Source organism: Rhea pennata, chromosome 12 (assembly GCF_028389875.1).
Source record: "Rhea pennata isolate bPtePen1 chromosome 12, bPtePen1.pri, whole genome shotgun sequence".
NCBI classification, from domain to species: domain Eukaryota; kingdom Metazoa; phylum Chordata; class Aves; order Rheiformes; family Rheidae; genus Rhea; species Rhea pennata.
Genome location: NC_084674.1, coordinates 344,165 through 364,133, shown reverse-complemented (window position 1 = coordinate 364,133; position 19,969 = coordinate 344,165). Strand labels below are relative to the sequence as shown.

The following is a 19,969-nucleotide window of genomic DNA, read 5'->3' as shown; positions in this document are numbered from 1 at the left end:
TCCACGCTGGCTACTCCTGATCACCTTCTTTTCCTCCCTATGTCTGGAGATGACATCCAGAATGAGCTGTTCCATCACCTTTCCAGTGATGGAGGTGAGGCTGACAGGCCTATAGTTGCCTGGGTCCTCCTTCTTGCCTTTCTTGAAGACTGGAGTGACACTGGCTTTCTTCCAGTCCTCAGGCACCTCTCCGGTTCTCCAGGACCTTTCAAAGATGATGGAGAGTGGCTTGGCAATAACATCGGCCAGCTCCCTCAGTACCCATGGGTGCACCCCATCTGGGCCCATGGATTTGTGGATGTCAAGCCTGTCCAGAAGGTCTCTAATCCTATCCTCCTCAACCAAAGGGAAGTCTTCCCTTCTCCAGACTTTCTCCCTCACGTCCAGGCTGCAGGATTCTTGAGGGCTGCCCTTTAGCAGTGAAGACTGAAGCAAAGAAGGCATTTAGTAATTCTGCCTTCTCTGTATCCTTTGTCACCAGGGCCCCCGCCCCATTAAGTAGCGGGCCCACATTTTCCCTAGTCCTCCTCTTGCTGTTGATGTATCTGAAGAAGCCCTTCCTGTTGTCCTTGACATCCCTTGCAAGACTCAGTTCCAACTGGGCCTTAGCCTTCCTCACCGCATCTGTACATACTCTGACTGCATATACTTGATACATACACAAACAGTATAGAACTGTAGAAATGGGGAATGCAAAAAATTGCATTTTCAATAAAAAATAAAAGATTCTGCCTTTTTGCAGAATATTTCAATACCTATTATTTGTGCAGTATTTGAATATTTTAAACCCTTAACAGTAACATTCAAGTACAATTATCTAAAGAACTCAAAAAAGCTCAGATTAATGTCTTATCATGGAGTTGTACTCACAGCAAGAATCTGATGTAGACGCTTACAATTTCTCATGTTTGGCAAAAAACGTAGTTTTTAGTTGTCTCAAGGGAAGGATTTTTTTTTTTTTTTTTTTTTTTTTTTTTTTTTTTTTACTAAGAGCTCGATTTGCCTTGAGAAAGCCCATATGATTTTGAGAAACTCATCTCAAAAAGGATTCTTATCAAATCAAACAGTTTAGCAAAAAAAGACTGGACACGCAATAGTCAGGTATTGGAAAATAACACACTATGGGAACTGGGAATCCTAGCAAGCAGTTTAAGTCCACAGAAGGATTGAGACATTTCAAAAGTATTGTTCAACAGCAGAAAATAGCAGAGCAAATAAGGAGAAGCCTTGGGTGTTTACAAGTAATCCTGTCAGAAAGAGGAACTTGGGAAAGAACAGAACGGGTGTAAAATTCTATGGGGTTGCGGTTTGGAGAACAACCAAAGAGGAAGATGACAATGGAGTAAATAACTTGACTCAAAAGAGCAACTGGATAGTGACATGACTACACATACCTAGAGAAACAGGTATATATATAGCTATGGTGGAACAATTTTTAAAAAGTCACAATGGAAAATTGAGGCAACAATGGAAGAAAAAGATGCAAGAAATAATTAAACACGAAGAAAGTGATGTGGCAGAACGCCCCCCCCCCCAAAAAAAAGCCAAAACCAATACTGTCTTTAATGGAAAGGATACCTGTAGCTTTCAGCGCAGAACTCTCTACTCTTCCAAAACTCACACAAGAAAAGATGTGGAATTCTAGTGAAGCCCAAATGTTGCCCTATATAGGGTAGCCACAACCCTAACGATGAAGTTACTCAGAGCAGGAGAATAAATGGAGTGTTGCTGAAAGAGCAAACTGAAAGACAAAAACAGGAAGACTGAGCAAATTAAACAGTGCAGTTAACAAAAGAGGAAAAACACCTGCCTGGAGTGTGTAATGTGAGCCATAGCTCAGTTCTGGTTCTGCATCTCAGACTTTCCTAAAAGGGTAACAGCCCAAAGGCAATTACATCAGATGAACCAGGAAGGAGTGGCAGGCAGCACACCCCAAGGAATTCACTGATTTAATCCACAGGACTTTGGATAAGGGAGCCCAAACCTTGCAGTCCAGCAAGACAAAAGGTATCTGATGAAAAGAAATTGCCACTTCAACAGGAACAAGGACACAGGCAGAGCAAGAGACCTATAGCTCAGTTTAAGTCAGTTGTGTAGTATTTCAGGACAAAAATAAGATATTAAGAGAGTAATAGGTTTTACGAATTCCTGCATAACGATTTCCCTAAACCCTCCAACCTATTCATGCCATTATCCAGAGGTCAAGTAGTAAGTCAGCGGAACAACGCCATCCGCACTATCCCTGACCTCCCTTCTCAAACCACAGATCAGCAAGAGCACGGTTTGGTAGATAAAGTGTAGGGTAAGAGACTGGGAATCTCAGGTTAAACCAGCTTTGTCATGAAAAATCAACCTGATGCATTTCAGAGTCTATAGCTTGGGATCTATAAATATATACAAGATTTTCAAGACTCTGCAGCTGCTTCTAGAGCTAGTATTCCACAACAGTCTCACTGTGGGGCAATGTCACTGGCTCCTCAGTTTAACAGGTTTTTTTGCTCTTCTTTTTAAAAAGCACTGGTTAAATTTAATCTACTTTTATTCATTATGAATTCCTTAGCTATTTAAAGTACTTACAGGTTTGCATTACCACAGCAGGTGAATAAGCCTATGTATTTACCCTTAGAACATTCCCACTTTAGTCAGTTACTATTACTTGTTCAGATTTCAGATAAAGAACCAAACAGAAAGGTCAAGCAGCTGCCTTTAGGTTACATAAGGCTTTTGGAGCAGAAAACCAAACTTAAACTTCATGCCTATAAGGTGAATGCCATTTTGACAGCTTGTTTCACTGCTGCCTCCTCTTCATTTCACACAATCACAGAATAGTTGAGGTTGGAAGGGACCTCCGGAGGTCATTTAAGTCCAACCCTTGCTCAAGCAGGGTCACCTAGAGCACATTGTACAGGGTTGCATCCAGGTGGGTTTGATAAATCTCCAGAGAAGGAGACTCCATAACCTCGCTGGAGGCCACCTGCTCCAGTGCTCTGTCACACTCACAGTAAAGCCTCACATTTGCTTATGAGCAGATAGTATACAACGCCAAAGACTTGACACAGGCTATTTTCCTGAGGTACTGGCTTTATAACGTGATGGAAAGTTAAATCTAGATCAAACAATATTTAAGTAGAACCTTTCAATTTGCCAGTATTTACAGCTGCTCACATACATACATTTTCTGTATTTTTTGTGAATGGAATTAAAAGTTCAAAGACAACACTAAAAATGAAGGCTGCAGGTCTTTTTGAATAAAAAGAAATTTGATAAGAGTTCTTTGTATATACAAAAAACTCTTAAAAAGACTGTCCGTTTTACTAGACATAAAAAGAAAATGTTTTTTAGCAAATCTTTCTTTTTAATAAGGTGTGTTAAAAAATAATATTTTGCATTCTGTCCCTCAAAAATACATACACTGTGGAAGAAGTTACACAAGGCTGCAATTTAGAGCTGTGCAGTCTGCCAAGACATGACCAACAGCTGACACTCACACTCTGTTTTCTGAGCTGTTTCAAAAAAAGCCACATCCTCACCCACTCTTCCTCAAAACCACACCAAAAAGAAAGCCAAACTACAGTATTTCCTCATGCACAGCTCTGTTCTTTGCTAAAGAAAAGAAAGGTTACAATCACATTTGTGCGTTCTACAAACCGCCCAGTGCATGTGGTGAATTCAGTGGATCACTGGAGGGCCTCTGCACAGATCGTCTCTGCAGTCAGAGCAAGCAGCCACAGCTCGGACAAGGATCTGAGGCTGGTCCTTCACAACGCAGAGTGTACGACAGAAATTACTCAAAGAATTTCCACCCTCTTTTGTCCCCTGTTGCTCCTTGTTAACCCCACAGCATGACACCCCACAATTTCGGTTGTTCCAGGCACAGCTGTTTCTGGGGCAGTGATATGAACCACAACAGGAAAGTCACTCAACTTTGAAAAAAATAGGGAAGAATCTTACCAGAGCTGTGTTACAACAACTTGGGGATGAGCTGAAAGACAACGGGCAATATGGAAAGCGGGAATAATTACTTCAAAATGGTGTTATCAAAAGCCTCAGATCTGAAATTATAGCCAGAATAGCAGGAGAAAGCATTTCACAACAGCTTCAGCAAGGACTCACCCAAACAAAAATAATTTTATTTCTGCAGCTCGTATACTGCATTTTGGAAAAACTGTCTTTCCTAAAGTCTTTCAGAGAAGAAGGGGGAAATATTAAAGAGAATATTCAATATATTGGGCTTTCCATAAAGAAAAGAGCTCTGTCTATAGAGAAATAAGGAAAAAATGGCCAGCATTCCAAGACTGTGATAAGACACTGGCTAACATAACAAACAGCAAGAAGTCATTTTTCATTAGATGCCTGCGTACACCCACAGTCTGAAGTCACAAGTCACAATGAGATGAACAATAAGGACCTGCATATTAGCTGGGTTTTTTTAAATATTATGCGACTTATCTCTCTGCATTCTGGAAGCAGTATAGTTATAATCAATTGTAAAGTGACTGTCAAGAGTTTTAGCAGGAAGAGAAAACAATGACATAGATAAAATCAGTCCCAGGTGCACAGCTCCAAAACAGGTAGAAATAGCTGTGTCCATCCAGGCTGGCTAGAGGCATGCTAACTATGGATAAAGCAGGGGGAAATCAAAGGAAAGCTAAAAGCCCCATAATTCGGAGGAAGGCAAGGGGGTGAAGGTGACTTAAGACATGTGATAATCTGGGAAAAAGCAGCAATCAGCACAACCTCCTCCTCTCAACTCAAAGATGAGGAAAGCTCCAAGCTTACTTGGTTGGTCTATAATAAAAAAATTGCTACAAAAGTATATATTTATGCCTTTCTCACTTAAAATCCAACTTTAGGTGCTGAGTATTATTTCTCAAAACAAGTCACAGTTCACCACTGAATAAATTGTTTTAACTTCTTTTGATCAGTTGTCACTGCTGCAGGTATGTACAGCAGCATAGAAATGTTCTGATTTCACTCCTGTAAGTGCAGCAGTTTCATTCACATTGTTGAGACCAGCTGTAGAATTATTTCTTCTCTCAGAAAGAAGCCAAAAGTAGTACAGTAATTTAAAAAGCCTGTCTTGAAGACTAAATTAATTATATATATGTGAAGGTGAAAAGGAATAATTCAGTTTCTTTAGTTTCCCCCACTTGCAAGAAATTATTCATCAGAACAGATTTCATTTCTTGGAACATCTCAAATCCTTCAACTGCGAGGAGTAACGCTCCTACTTCAACCCTGGTGAGGCTACATCTCGAGTACTGTGTCCAGTTCTGGGCTCCCCAGGACAAGAGAGACATGGAGCTACTGGAGAGAGATCAGCATAGGGCTATGAGGATGATCAGAGGGCTGGAGCACCTGCCCTATGAAGAACGGCTGCAAGAGCTGGGCCTGTTTAGCCTGGAGAAGATTGAGAGGGGAGCTTACCAATATCTACAAATACCTTAAGGGGGGGGGGTTGAGAGGATGGGGCCAGACTCTTCTCAGTGGTGCCAAGCGGCAAGGCAAGAGGCAATGGGCACAGACTGAACCACAGGAAGTTGCACATAAATTTGAGGGAGAACTTCACTGTAACAGTGACAGAGCACTGGAACAGGTTGCCCAGAGAGGTTGTGGAGTCTTCTTCTCTGGAGATACTCAAAACCCACCTGGATGCAACCCTGTCTAACATGCTCTAGGTGACCCTGCTTGAGCAGGGAGGTTGGATTAGATCATCTCCAGGGGTCTCTTCCAACCTCAATCATTCTGTGATACTACCAACATTTGTTATCAGCATTTACATTATCTGGATCAGATAATTCAGCCTTTGGAAAAACACATTATTAGGCCATGTCAGAGATTTTGGTAGTATCTTTTCAGGAGAGAAACAGGACAGGGGGAGAGGAAGATGGAGAGAAGGCACATGCATGTGCAAAGCTGTTCTTATCTGTATTGTCCATCTGCCAGGAGATGCTGCCACTTTCAATGTGTCAAAGCTGACTCAAATGTCAGGAACAAGTGAACCACAAAGCATGGAAGTATGGGTATTTTCATTCTACTTCTCAAGAGAAGACAAAAGCTTACACTACAGCTATTTCAGAAAACTGGCGATTAGAGAGTCTTTTAAGCATGCTAGTGATAAAAAAGAGATAGCATCTCACTTTAACTCCTAGCAGATCCACCTATGCAACAATGCCAGTGCAGAAGCTGGCAAGATTTAGCACCTCCAGTTGTAAGAGCTCTATTCCAGACTTTGAGTTACATGGGAGGGTTAAAGTAAGTTATATTAACAGGCTTGCAAAGAACGATATCACCTACCAGCAACCCACGCTACATGTAGTTTTAACAAGTGCTTTTAGCCCTGGATTTTGAGTATATTTACAGTGACTTGTAAAAGCAGAAAGTAGAACTAACCTGGCACAGAGTGCTAAAATACTCCCCCTGATGACTCAAAACCAGTGCTCATTCTCTGATTTGGCTTACTGGGACTAAAAGATAGACCAAAAGTAGTTTTCATTTGGCTCAGCAAAATTACAATGCTTCTCTATCTTCTACCCCTGTTGGTATCAGGTATACGAAAGCTTTCCACTCATATTTAGCATCAGATAAGTTAAAAAATAGAAGTCTTGACTTTAAACAGCTTACAAAGACTAACTCTAGCCATATTCAGTGCCAAAATGGGGAGCAAAGGAACTCAATCCACTAATCCAAAATATTGCTTACTGTCCTCATACTGCACCTCAGACCTTAAACAGATCTGCTCTAAACAATACACTTCAACCACTCTTCAAAAATTTAGACCTGGACTCAAAAGAAACAAGATATCTCACACGATAGCTCTCCCTCATTCTGTTGAGAAGGGCACCTGGAAAGCTCTTCTCTGACTGAAGACCAATGTCATTAGAAAAGCCAGCTTGCAGGTAGCAACACCTGACACCTCATTACTTAAAACATCAGGTAAAGCATGCAAGATTTAAAAAAAAAATTGGATTAGAGGTTAACTGTACTCATTAACAAACTAACGGTTTACATTGCCTTACAACTTCCAAACTGTTTTTCCTATTCATGATACCACAGCTTCATCCTCTCTCTTCAGAGAAGAATTTTCCTTACTGATCTTTCCTCAGGTGAACGAATCCAGGGTGCTTTTAATTAAGTACAACTCTTAAATTACATTATCGTACAATAATGGCCTTAATTTGGGACTAGTTTGGTTTAAATGTCTCTGTCATTCCATTTAAGTTTAAGTCCCTCCTTGCAGGGCTACAAAGATGATGTTCAGTTGCTACTGAAGGCAGTTTGGAGTTCTTCAGCCAACAACTGACAGATGCTGGAGGACCTACCAGAAACGGACCACCTCATCCACACCTCTACACATATTCCTAACAATCAGCTGCTGACAGAAACAAGATACAGGCACAACATATTTTAAAATTAACTCATAACAGCCATTTTTATAAATCTTGGGTAGCTTGAGCACAGTTTGAGACACGGAACAAAACTGAGCATTAAGGTGCTCTGTTGGGTAGAAGCAGAGGTAAACTAACCTCTGGGCCTCAGGAATACAGCCCAAGCAGGCTCACCAACACCTGTCCTGAAGTACACCAGCATGCTGCCTGACTTCTGCAGAGAGTTTATGCAGCTCTTCAGTGCAGAGCAACTTAGCTTGCATAAAAATTTTCCATGGCACCCAAAGTTGTAACAGCTCATGATTAGAGCAAAAAGCATGCACTTGGAAACAGAGGTCATTTAGTCATAAATGTAACTGTTATCACACAGGGGTTGTGACTTCCCTGCTTGGCTCATTAAGCATGAACAAGCAGTCTAAGTACATTGAAGTTTATTTTGTTTCTTGCACATTTTAATTTTAAGATATTTTAAGTGCAAGTTATGATATACCAGAAGTATGATCAAAGTTCAATATTTACTTTTAATCATCTTTCTTGGCATGGACAGACTAAATATTTCACTGCAAGGTCAGACACATTCAACTTCAGCTGACTAGTCTTGATAATACTTTTAAAAGGAGTAAAGGACTATATACTTTTTGAATTTAGGCTTCTCGGGGACTAAAAACAAACAACAGATCACCTAATGATATGTAATAAAAATACTGATGTTCATCAGTGGTCCCTTTCTTCTAATAGATCCAATTAAGTCTTTCAGGAGAGAACATTCAAACTGCAAACACAGCACAGCTCAGTCACAATACACAAAAACTCTTTAATATCCACCTCCACATCCAACTGCACAAAGACTGTAGTTAGCTCAGCCATTTTGGTGTATGGAAATTGGACTTGCCTATAGGAATCCATAGAGACACCAGTGAGCAGCTACTCTAGCCTCCCTATATCCAAAAGAAGTTCTCCAGTGGGAAGCAGTGTATTAGTACTAGCAGTGGTGCTTCATTCCTTGATTCCTGCATCTGGTCACAAAATAAATTAATAATATTTGCATTTATTGCATACTAGGCCATTCCTCGGTCATTTTTATTTTGAAAAATGTTGTTTTGAAACTTAAGTTTAAACCGATTAAATATTAAACACATTTAGGAGGCTCCAGTTTCAGTAAACATCATTTTCCACACCAAACTGTTGGCAAATGCTTATCAATTACTCTCCGCTACCTAAGGACATAAATTTAGCTGGAACTTATTATGACCCTTACCACAGAACATTTGACATTCCTTTTTGGATACCATTTCAGGCATTAAAAAAGAACACCAAAACCTTGTGGCACATCATGACATTAAATACCAAAGGCACACAGTAGTGAATGCAGCTGCTTAACAGAAATACATCAACTGCTATTTTCAAGCATAGCTTGCAGTTATCCAACATTGAGATCATCTACTCAAGGATAACTGGACCAACAGTTACATAACAACTCTGATCCAAAACATGGAGACAAAAACACTTCGGCCAGTGAAGCAACATGAATTCACAAGAAACAAATCAGAGCACAAGAACAGTTCCAAAGTATGAGTTTTCTCAAGCTATCTCACAAGCAATCCAAACCTGTATCCCATGGAAGTGCCACAAATGGATAAACTTCTTTCCAACCAGCTATTCCCTTTTATTTCTTCCAAAAGAAGAACAAACACATTCCAGCATGCAAGATAATAGGAACTTTCTGTGGTGGTCTTGGAAATCAAGTAGTTTTTTTTTTTTTTTTTTTTTTTTTTTAGTTCTACCTAATGTACAGGCATGCATGCTAAATCCATATTATGGGCCATAATAATGTAGGAAACTATACTCACTAGCCTAGGTATTAGAATAGTCCAGCTATAACATCTATCAGCAGATGAAATTACTCTGCAAACACAAGAGCCAGGGTCACCTAGTGAAAATCCTGTCTCCTACTATTATCTGAAAGAGCTAATAAGAAGCTATCACTGAACTAGAAGAGTTCAGATATAAATCATGATTCATTCCAACATACAGCTGTTGGGCCTTCTCACGAATAAAATGTGAGGGCTCAGATGCAAGTTGCCATCTTCAAAGCAATCGGATAGGGTTAGAAATAGCAACAATTTTTTTTTGAACCCTGTGCTTATCTTTCTAGAGTCTCTCACATAACATGACCACAGAACAGAAAGCCCATGCTGCTATATACTAGCACTTCCTTAACCTTCCTCAACATTGCCCAAAAAGCCAGGTCAGAGATAGCAAGAGTGGGTCAGAGAGAACTTACTGGAGTTCAAAAGCATTTTTAAAAAATGCTACATTCCCACTTGAGAGGCAGAGATCTTCCTCCAAGTTTCATAACTGCTGGTATGTATAGCCATTCTCTGTGTGAGCATATTGTTTTATTTTGTGTTCAGCAGAGATTGCCTGAGAAGGCCAAAATATATTCAGTTACTACAGCTTCATATGTAGCTCAAACCACCCCTCAAGCTAATCTGCTGTTGGCTCAAAACTACACACACATGACAATCATGAGAAATGACTAATAGTTGAATGAGTTTCCCTCTTTGAGTGAAAATTTATGCACTGTTCTTTTACTTCAGTAACACCCCCCCAAAAAAAAACAGAGAAAGATTTTACTTCCTTGATAAAAAAATCATACTTCATTAAAAGCTTATACTTCAGCAAAATACAAGTACTTTTTGTGTGGTTGAATTCTCACAATTATGAGGTTTTATTTCTAAACTATAAGGACAAGCACTAACTATGTAATCTGAATTAAAGATGCTTGTCAATTAATTACCTACAAATACCCCAATACCAGAACTTTCTTTTTAAAATATTTAAGAGAGAGAGAGTAACTTGGGGCACGGTCAAAGCAGCCCAAACTGGCAGCAGCCAACACGTGAAAGGTTGCTGCTCCCTTTTTTCTCCTCCATTGCAAGTTGCCATTCCCTCTATTTTGTTTGTCTGTTTGCTCAGCTTCCTAACTCAGCTTTTTAAAGTGATCTAAGAAAAAAATAAAAAAATAATCTCAATTAAAAAACAAACAAAAATAGTTTCAGGAACAGAGCACGGGGAGCAAGGAAAAAAGTTTAGTTTGCAAACAGTTTATCTGACTTCTCTAAACAAGAATGTTGGATTTTCTGATTATATTAATATTTATGATTATATTAACATTCCAAGGCTTCAAAAGTAAACTTATTTGAGAATACACAGGCACCTTCAGAGATGGGAAGCCTGTTTTCAGTAGTGGAGTTTAATCCTCCAGTAGTTTAATCCTCAGTAGTTATTGCAATGTATAATGAAAAAGAATGCACTCTTGGCAAGTGACAGATTCTAGACCAGAAGATCCCTAAAGGGACATGTTTCTTCATGAAACTAATGGAGTTCATGAAGCTAGTGGAGTTGACCATTTGGAAGTGGCATCTTTCGTGCCACAGGGGTTAAATCCAAGATGATTTTAGAACCTGCTAGATGGCTTCCAGTGCTGCTCTGGGACTGTTTCCTGTGACACTTGCATACAGACTTAGCTTTTTCAGGGAAAAAAAAAAAAAAAAGTTTTCTTGAACTGTCTTGACTACAGTGGAATTTTTTCAGAGATGAAAACTTGAGACACTCATCAAGGAGTCAAATCAACATGAAACCAAAAGCCAGTTCAAACCTTTTCCTTCTCTCATAAACTGGAATTGCACCTGAAGCATTTAAAGGTTTTGGTCAAACTAAAATTTAATACCCAGTTACTGTTTCAGAATAACAAACTATCTGAAAACCAACACCCCCAGCAAAGGAGTGCTCAGCATGGAACCTGTACTGTGTCCCTCTAGATCAGCAAGCAGCAATTTGTCACAGCCTCCCTACTCCCTTGCCACACATAAACTGTACGTAGGATTGCTCTGCAAGCCTAGCAGACAAATGTCCAAAGCAAACTCTAATCAAGCTCTTCATCTTAAGAAAGGCTGTCCTATCTAGTTCATGCTCTCTCACAGCAGAGAATTCATTGTTGGTACTGTCCAACAAGCCACATGAAGCTAGACTTTTCTCTAGCAATTACATGGGCATATCATTTTAGAAGTCTATTTGTGCAGTCCCTGCACTCTGTATGTGGGTATGTAAACACAGATTTGCAGGGTTTTCAAAGCTGCAGTTCCCACTTCTGCTTTCTTGATGCAGCACTGGCATCAGATGTGTTCCCACTTGAGCATATCTTACTGCCCTGGCTTTAAGGAGCTGAAAAGAAACAGGAGTGCTCAGATGCAACATGAATGGCACTCAAGCTCCAGCATGGAAGCAGAAGACTGGAGCTAGAGGTTATCCCCAACTAAAACCCTACATTGTGCAGGATCACGTGATAGCATAGGCCACACATCTTGAAAGGGCTCTTTTCCAGCAGGAACAGGTTCAGGTTACTGAGTCAGATAAGTTCAGTCACAACAGGTCCTGACCAAAAGTTGCCCCCTTTTTCATTTCTACAATTTTAACCATTATTCCACCTCAGACTGACTCTAATGCACTCACTGTTCCTTATAAACAGGACAAGTGATATTATTCCTTACTACTGCTATCCATTAAAGCATAAGATACATGTTCATTTCTCTCCCACAGGCAGTAGTTTACAAACATCAAACCTCTACAGGTGAGTGCTATAATGCTTTAAATTCTAGCACTTCTACTAATCCCAGAAAAGACTACACTCTTTCTAATACTCCCAACCAGTATATCTGCAGACCACAGAAGACTCATTTGCCAACAGGATAACTACCATGGCAACTAAATTCCAGGAAAATGACAGCCAAGACTCAGGTCATGCAACACAAGTTATTTACTCTTCTGAAAGAAAACTTCTCAATAGTCCTACAGCAGGTTCAAATAAACAATACCAACTTTCATACAGTGCCAGCTGGATATTCTGGTGCTCATAAGATTTCATTACACATGTGCATATTCCACTAATCTACAACACTATACACAGTGTTGCAGTTTTAGCAATTTGCATCTAAAAATGCATGCTAGCGTTCTCTCCCCAGTATAATGTTTTCCCACCTTGCCTCCTTTCTTCCCCAATGTGTGAGAATGGATGTAGCTTAAAGTAAAGGAGGAACCTAGGTTTCAAGAACTTGTGTTCCGTTCAGATTTTACAGTTCTGTAAGTCTTTGTTACTTGCCACTCTTGGGCAAACTTAGTAAAGTTTCATTGCCCAAACTAGCTCATTTATTCCTGATCTCAACAACATACTTCAATTATCAAATTCGTTATAAGTGGTAGTAGATCATACATACCTCAGTTACTCAGGCTAGTTTGTCTCTTTGCATAGATATGCTCACAGTTATAATCCAAATATCTTCAGCAGAGATATAACTTTAAAAATATTTAGAATCATAAATTCCATACGAAATGAGACAGTCAGGGACGGGGGAGATGCAATTTGCAGACTTCTAAATTTGTAGACAGCTGCAGTCAGTAGTGTAGGTTATTTTCAGAGTAAGTCTTGGCAACAAAGCTTCTTTGTACAGGAGAAAAACCTGCCAAAATTAACAATTAAAGTGAGAAACACCATTAATATCTGATTAGCAACAAAACACAACCACAGACGGATACATTGTAAGTCTTGCACAGAGAAGAGGATTAACTATTATTTGGAACATTGGGTTGCTGCTAGCTTTGGCATTTAAAACCAGAAGCAACCACTGAATAACTGCATATTCTAAGTACTTTAACCTAATAAAGTAGCTCAAGGAGGAAAGTTCTTTAGGCATCTATGTTATGTTTGACTGTATAGACCATGCACCACAGTGTAACGTTGCAGAGTACATTATTTCAGGCAAAATTTTCTGTCTTATCAGATGCCTTGATGTTTGTTGTAGATTTTCATATAAGAATGCTTAAGCAGTTGCAACAATTGTTATGTTCAGTCATTACATAAAAAGAACTGACCATTTTAACATGCCTGGACAGAGAAACAAGTTTAGGAATTTAAGAGTTACTTCACTCTGCTGAGACAACATCTATTGTCTTGACTGTTCAGGGTCCTTAAGAATTTTAAGTTAAGTATTTAAACCACGACAGACTTCTTGTGTGCTAGCAATGCTGTTAAGTCACATCCAATGATTTAGTCTGCTACCTCTCACACTACGTTTCATTCACCTATCTTCACTTTTTCCCAAAAGGCTGGTTTAACCACTACTAAACCTTGTGCCAAGCTGCTAGAATTGTACCAGACAAGCTATCTTAACAAGCCCCACTAAAGCAGAAAACAAGATGTAGGTCTAAGAGGTACTGCCATAAAATGAGCTTCCTAAAGCCAACTTCATATTGATATCAGACCTGGAAATAACATATTGCTGAAGAAAGATGAAATACAGCTTATGAACAGTGTGTTTTAAGAAGCACTCGAGATTTTTGATTGCTGGAGTTCCTTTCCAAGCCTTACAAAAACAGGGCTACCTCACAGGCAACTATTCTCTGCTTCAGGGAGATAAGATCACCTCTCATGCCCTACACAGAAACTCATATGCTCATCAAGAGGGTAATATCTTCTTTTAAAACACCACTTTGTCAAGCAGTATCCAGGTATACTGCACTAATTAGCTTTCATACCACCTTTACGAATATATAATATGGCTAGTAGTTCTTCCTCATGTAGAGGTAAGGAGACTTGAGGTCCATCAAGAAGAATCCTCAAAGTCAGCTTACATCTGAGTGACAGCTCATACTGAGTGATCCCAATTCCCAAAGCCTAGATTTCATTACATGACAACTATGAAAACAGCTGAAGAGAAATAAGTAGGGGAAGAAAGATTTTTTTCCTACTGCTCTAAGGAAAAATTCATAGAAACATAGCCAGGCATAGTCTCAGGGCTGATTATTTTTGAAGTGCAAAAAGCATTCTCTAAGTGACCCAACAAGATGCTAACACAAAGTTCACCTAACTCCAGAGCAAGTCCCAGGCAGCCTGTTTGAGTTGAGGGCTTGGACCCGATGATCTCCAGCAGTCCCTTCCAACCCCATATATTTTGTGATTAAGTTATGACTGATTAAGATGAGCGAGAGCCCAAATAAAACCAGATAGCTTCAACTCCCCTCCTTAAATAAACAAAAGTTGTTATGAGGCTCTATGAGGTACATCTTGAAAAAGAAAATCACCTTCTTTTAAATGGCAAGAAAGTCTAAAGTCTCAATTTGCCTAGTTATCAGAAGTAAAGAAGGTCTTCCTCCATCTTCAGCCTACTGGTGTATTTGAAAGTACCTCAGCCTGGCTGAGCGGGTTACCATGCAGTGGCACTGGTGCAGTCAGAGAAGCCTGGCCGTCTGGCCAGCGTGGCATAGGACTCCCCGCGAGGCTGTGGCAGTCCAGCTGGCAGGGAGGCCCCCGCGGTCCCAGGACCGGGAGGGAAAGGATCCCCCAGCACTGCCAAGGGGACAGTCCTCCTGGCCAGGACAACCGGTCTCCCTTGCCTCCTAACCTCTCCACAGGGAAAAATAACCCATCCCGAGGTTAACAACCTCCTGCTGACTTTCTGATTCTGTGACTACGCATGAAACTTGACAGGAACGTGTCAATCTTGGTGAAGGCTGGGGCAGCACTGGGCACGAAGAGGCAGTGCCGCTGGCTGTCCAGGCACAGGGGCTCCCACTGGCCGCGCTCCGAGCACGGGAGGCCGCACACAGGAGCCGCTGCGTTTGCTGCTCGAGGCCTCCAGCTCCGGGAACACCCGATTCAGCCTGCGGGCGACCATCCGCAGGCTCTGCTGGAGGCACAGCCCCGTCGCTCCTCCCTCCGCCGTGCTCCCGCTTGGACCTTGGTGCCTTTGAAGGAGCCTCCGGCAGCTCTGGAGTTTCTCAGTGCTCACTCCCGGCCGGAGACCACCGGCCGCGACGGCTCGGACGGACAATCCGCTGCTAACGCACACCCGGTGCTTCTGGTGCCGGGGCGGCCGCGCTGCGCCGACGGGCGGCTGCAGCCCCGAGGCGCGGCCGGGCCCGCGCCGCCGCCACGAACCTGGAGCGCCCGGTCGGGCCGGGCCGGGCCGGGCCGGGGCGACCCCGCCGCAGCGCGCCGCCAACAAAGACCGCGCGGCAGCGCCGCCCCCGCGGGCGGCCCCGCTCCCGGCCCGGCCCGCGGCCCCCGGCGCACTGCCGGGCGCTCCGGGGGCCAGCGGCGACCCCGGCCCGGCCCGGCCCGGCCCGCGGCCGCCGCCGAACGGAGGGGCGGGGAGGGGCGGCGGGCTCCGCGGGGAGGGGGGAGGGGCTGGGCCCGGTGCCTCCGCGGGGCACTCACCGGCCGCAGGGAGGGAGCGGAGGGGACGGGAGGGGAGGCGCGTCCCGCCTGCGCCGCCGCCGCCCCGGCGTCGCCGCCGCCCCGGCTCCATCTCTGCCGCCGCCGCCGCGCGACGTCAGCGCGCAGCCGCGGGGGCGGGCGGGAGCGCGCGGCGTCACGCGCGGGAGGCGGGGCGAGGCACGCGCGCCCGGCTCGCGGCACCGCCGAGGCCCCGCCCCCGAGGCGGGCGCTCCGCCCCCGGGCTGCCCCCGCCGGGGGCCGCGAGCTCGCGGGGCGGGGCCTTCCGCACGGCGGCAGTGACGTCTTTCCGCCGGCGGGGGGGCGCGTTCGGCGCGCGTGGCTGCAGCACCGGGCGGCGGCCGGGACAGCGCGCGCCGGGCACCGCCGGCGGCAGCGGCACGGCCCCGGCCCGCGGCCGCTTCCAGCGGAGCGGGCCTTCGGTGGTGAAGCAGACCCGTCCGCTTCCGAGGAGCGGCGCGCCCGGCCCGCGCTCACGCCCCGCCGCGGAACCGAAGCGCTTTCGCCGCGCTCGGCCGCGCCGCGCTCTCGCTGCCTCTCTCGGCTCTCCGCGCTCCCCCTCCGCGCTCCCGCCGCCCAGCACGCGGCTCCCCGGCCAGCCCCGCAGCCTGCTTCCGCAGCAGCTCCTGGGAGTGCTTTAACTCCGGGACGTTTCTTCCATTCCGCCCCCCTGGCGCCAGCCCCTTCCGGGGGGAGGAGGCCCCCAGCCGCCCCGAGCAAGGGAGCCCCCAGGGAACCGCGCAGCCCCGAGGGCCGGGAAGGCATTGCGGCAGGGCTGCTGGGCAGGCACCGGGCAGCGGGAGCGCGGGGCCTGCTCGAGCTGACCTGACCATCTCACTTCATCTGAACAGCAATGTTATCCAGGGTGAACGTGCTCGAGTATTTTTAGAAGGCTGCACCCTTTTCTGGAAGCTGATTTGATGGCAAAAAGTTGCCTTCAACTGTATTTGTCTGATGCAATTAGTGTATATAGCTGCAAGAAAGCTGGTATTTATACAACATGACTTTTATTTCAAACCAGCACTCAATGCTTCGTGTGTTTTTCCACATAAATCTCAAGCATTAATGAACACAAGCCAGTCTCTCTCTCACCCAAGCCCACTCCTCACTGCTCCCCGCCATGTGTGCCCTTCGCTGCCGTCCCTCCCCCAGGTCGCCGTCCCCTTCGTCCTGAGGCTGCAGCACAGCTCTGGCTGTGCCAGGTCCGGGCGTCAGGGAAGCAAAGGCCGGGCGCTGAACACGAGCGCTGCCACCGAACGTTACACTCGCAGGGAGTGCAGTGAGCATGAGCGTCCTGACGCGCCACGAAAACCTACAGGCAGGAGGTAACGGAAGGGCGCATCTCTGCCTACCGAAGCCACGGTGCACGGCGGAGGGAGCCGGAAACCCGTGGAGGAGCGGCGTGGGCTGCGGCGGCTCTCGGCGGGCTCTCCCTGCTCGCTGCCCTCCCTCGCTGACCCTCAGCGGCCTTTGCACAAACCGCTGGTCATTGAGGTCTGGCTGGGTACTGCATGATTTGCAGGATCTAGGGATGAGGTCAGTTTATTTGAAGAGGACAGGAACTTTGTTCCTTCTCTTATCTCCTCATAACATTGGGCAGAACTAGATACTACCACGAGGACTTGGACAATTTCTCTTCGAACCATTTTTACAGTTTTTCACCTTTCCTCTTTGTCAAAGGCAAACAACCAAATGTCAACACAAGAAACAGAAAGCAAGAATGGCCGAATGTAGAAAGTGAACCTGACTGTACAAATTTCATTGCCTAACATCGGAAAAGTAAAAAGTGTAAACAAACAACATAGATGGAATTGTTTATTAATAGGAAATATTCAATTCAGGAAAAAAATCTTAGTGTTAGACCTCCAGTAGGCATTAAATTTGGCTTTATACACCTAGGTCTAATAGCTATAATATGACTAAAAAGACTGAGATTCAAAAGCCCATAAATAATCTGTGGTTTTAGTCACTTTGCAGAAGTGATGAGCAGACAGCCAAGGAAGTAATTAGAGTTCAACTATCTCTATCTGCAGGAACTGGATAATGATAATTTGGCCCATTAGTTGCATTCCTTCTTTATGTTCTTTCTAATGGGACCTTTTATCTTGCACTATGTAGGATCATAGAATCAGCAAGATTGGAAGGGACCTCTGGAGATCATCTAGTCCAACCTCTCTGCTCAGCAGGGTCACCTAGAGCATGTTAGACAGGGTTGCATCCAGGCGGGCCTTGTAATTCATTTTCAAAAAAAAATTTTATATTCAGTAATTCTGAGTGGGGCAAATTTCAAATATACAAAGAGATATTCATGGAAGGTTTTTGTATCACAGCTTTGGAGCATCTTCTCTATTTTTCTCAGAACAAACTAAGCCAAAGGCACTCAGGGTCTTTGAAAGCCAGGCAGCACAGTATGTTCATGCATGCACAATTCACAGCTGTACAACTACATGTATCTAAGGGCAAGAGCCAACGCTTATTACAGACACTTCTGTTTTGGATACTTACCAGAATTATCACTGTAACAGAGCTCCAGAGTTTCAGGAAATCAATGGGTCAACTTCAAATCAGTTCACTCTCTCCTCACTCAGGAGAAAGCATTTTGGACTTCACTGTTGTGTTCAAAACAGTGGCTTGCATGGTGCAAAGTGAATGCAAAATGAGTGGAGATTTTTTTGAGCTGCTGGTATTCTGCAGTTCTCTTAACGCCTGCCGAGTTGCACAGTAAAGTCCCGTTACAGACTGTGGGTCTAAACAGGAAGTGGGAGGATGGAAGTGTGGTCTAAATCACCATAATGAAAGGCTTGCACAGGGCTAAAACTGAGGAGGGTCTCTGTGCTTTGGTTAATTGATTACTGCAGGGAAGGGAAGGGGAAGGAAGGGGAGGGGAGGGGAGGGAAGGGGAGGGGAAAAAGAAAAAATAAAAAGCTTTCGTATTGATTAGATTTACTCTTCCACAGCTTCTCCAAATATTACTTACACCATTCTGGTCAGTTCTTATGCTGCCAATCTTGGTTTGGTAGCCAGGCTCTTCAGTAAGATGAGAGCCCTGAGTCTTGTAAATACACAGTGTTGTGCCTCCAGATATTTTCTGGTTATTCATTAATTTTCCTGTCCTTTTTTATGTGCGCATCTTTCCACAGAGAGCTGCTAGGCAGAACCTGAGTAGTGAACTGAAGAATGGGACATGAAATAACCAGGTGAATTGAATGTAACGGACTGAAAAAACACATTCAAATTAAACCTTAGCTCTTTAATCTCCAGTCACTACAGAAACCAGCCCTGCCTGACTGCTGGGATACCGTTCAGGAGCTCCAGCAGACACAGCTGTACCACTGTAGATGGTAAGAAAAGGCATGAGCTACCCTGGGAACTGGTTACAGAGAGAAGCACAAGTCAGAGGTGCAGTTCTGGTTGGGATGGTGAAAAAATCTTTCTGATCTGACCTAGAAAAATGTTCCTTTTAATTCAGTGTCAACTCTCAGGGAGGATTTACAGCAACACCTGGGAGTTCATTTTGTGGCTATCTCCCTCTGTAATCTGCCTCCCTTTACATTAACATGCCAATTAAATTCCTCTCTGCATATTGTCAGGAAACAGATGCAACACAGAAATCTCCCTCTATCCATGCAATACAGTTTTACAATGCTCTGTACCAAAGGACGCTGTAAGGATAGGGTTTGGGAATGATATCAGGCAAAGAGGAGAAAAAACGATTTTTTTTAGCAGTTACAAATGACAGCTATTGAGTTGCATAGCGTTAACTTACAAGGTTTGGATGCCTGACCGCTCAACCCATGCTGAGCCTGTTTGAACCTCACTTTCAGTGAACCTTCTGGCTTCAGCATTAGACAAAGAAGTTTTCAACTCGTTTGACCGCATTATGTAGAGTGCGTGGCCCCGGCATCTCAAAGCTTAGATTGCAGCCTTACAGTGCGGGTGACCTGGGCAGCGTACGCCCCATTTAGTCCGTTACTATCTGCCCTTGCAGCATTAAGCAGGTGACCAGCATTAAGCCTTGTGTGGGTGCACCCAAGCATACTCCTGGCAGTGTGGGCTCATGGACCACGCTCCAGTGCTTCTCTCCCTATATAGCCCCCATGGTCCCTAGTCAGTAGGGCTACATGTAAATGTTAGCCACATCACATCTTTGGGTGGCAAAGAATATGAGAGCTGATGTGCCTTAATCAGCTAGCTGAAAGGCAACCCTGCTCGCACAGAGAGGACTAATACTAAATTTTGCAGAGCAAAAGATCACATTGCTTTTCTAGTGAGGGCAACAGTTTGGACA

General features: G+C 44.1%; 1 protein-coding gene and 1 long non-coding RNA gene across 3 annotated transcripts in view; both read right to left on the bottom strand.

The window, feature by feature from the left end:
• Positions 1–15,765, bottom strand: part of TMCC1 (transmembrane and coiled-coil domain family 1) — a 118,521-nt gene extending 102,756 nt beyond the window's left edge. The window contains exons 1-2 of one of the 2 annotated variants that reach the window (XM_062585166.1): positions 15,664–15,765; positions 12,665–12,907 (exon numbers count right to left, since the gene is read on the bottom strand). The gene's annotated coding sequence lies outside the window, so the exon portion shown is untranslated. Of the gene's footprint in view, positions 1–12,664; positions 12,908–14,528; positions 14,548–15,663 lie in introns of those variants that run through there. The other variant, XM_062585167.1, reaches the window with a different exon arrangement.
• Positions 15,766–16,707: 942 nt separating this feature from the next.
• Positions 16,708–19,969, bottom strand: part of LOC134145772 (uncharacterized) — a 41,516-nt gene continuing 38,254 nt past the window's right edge. Inside the window, exons 4-5 of the long non-coding RNA XR_009959679.1 lie at positions 18,187–18,533; positions 16,708–17,206 (exon numbers count right to left, since the gene is read on the bottom strand). This is a non-coding gene — a long non-coding RNA (uncharacterized LOC134145772). The remainder of the gene's footprint in view (positions 17,207–18,186; positions 18,534–19,969) is intronic.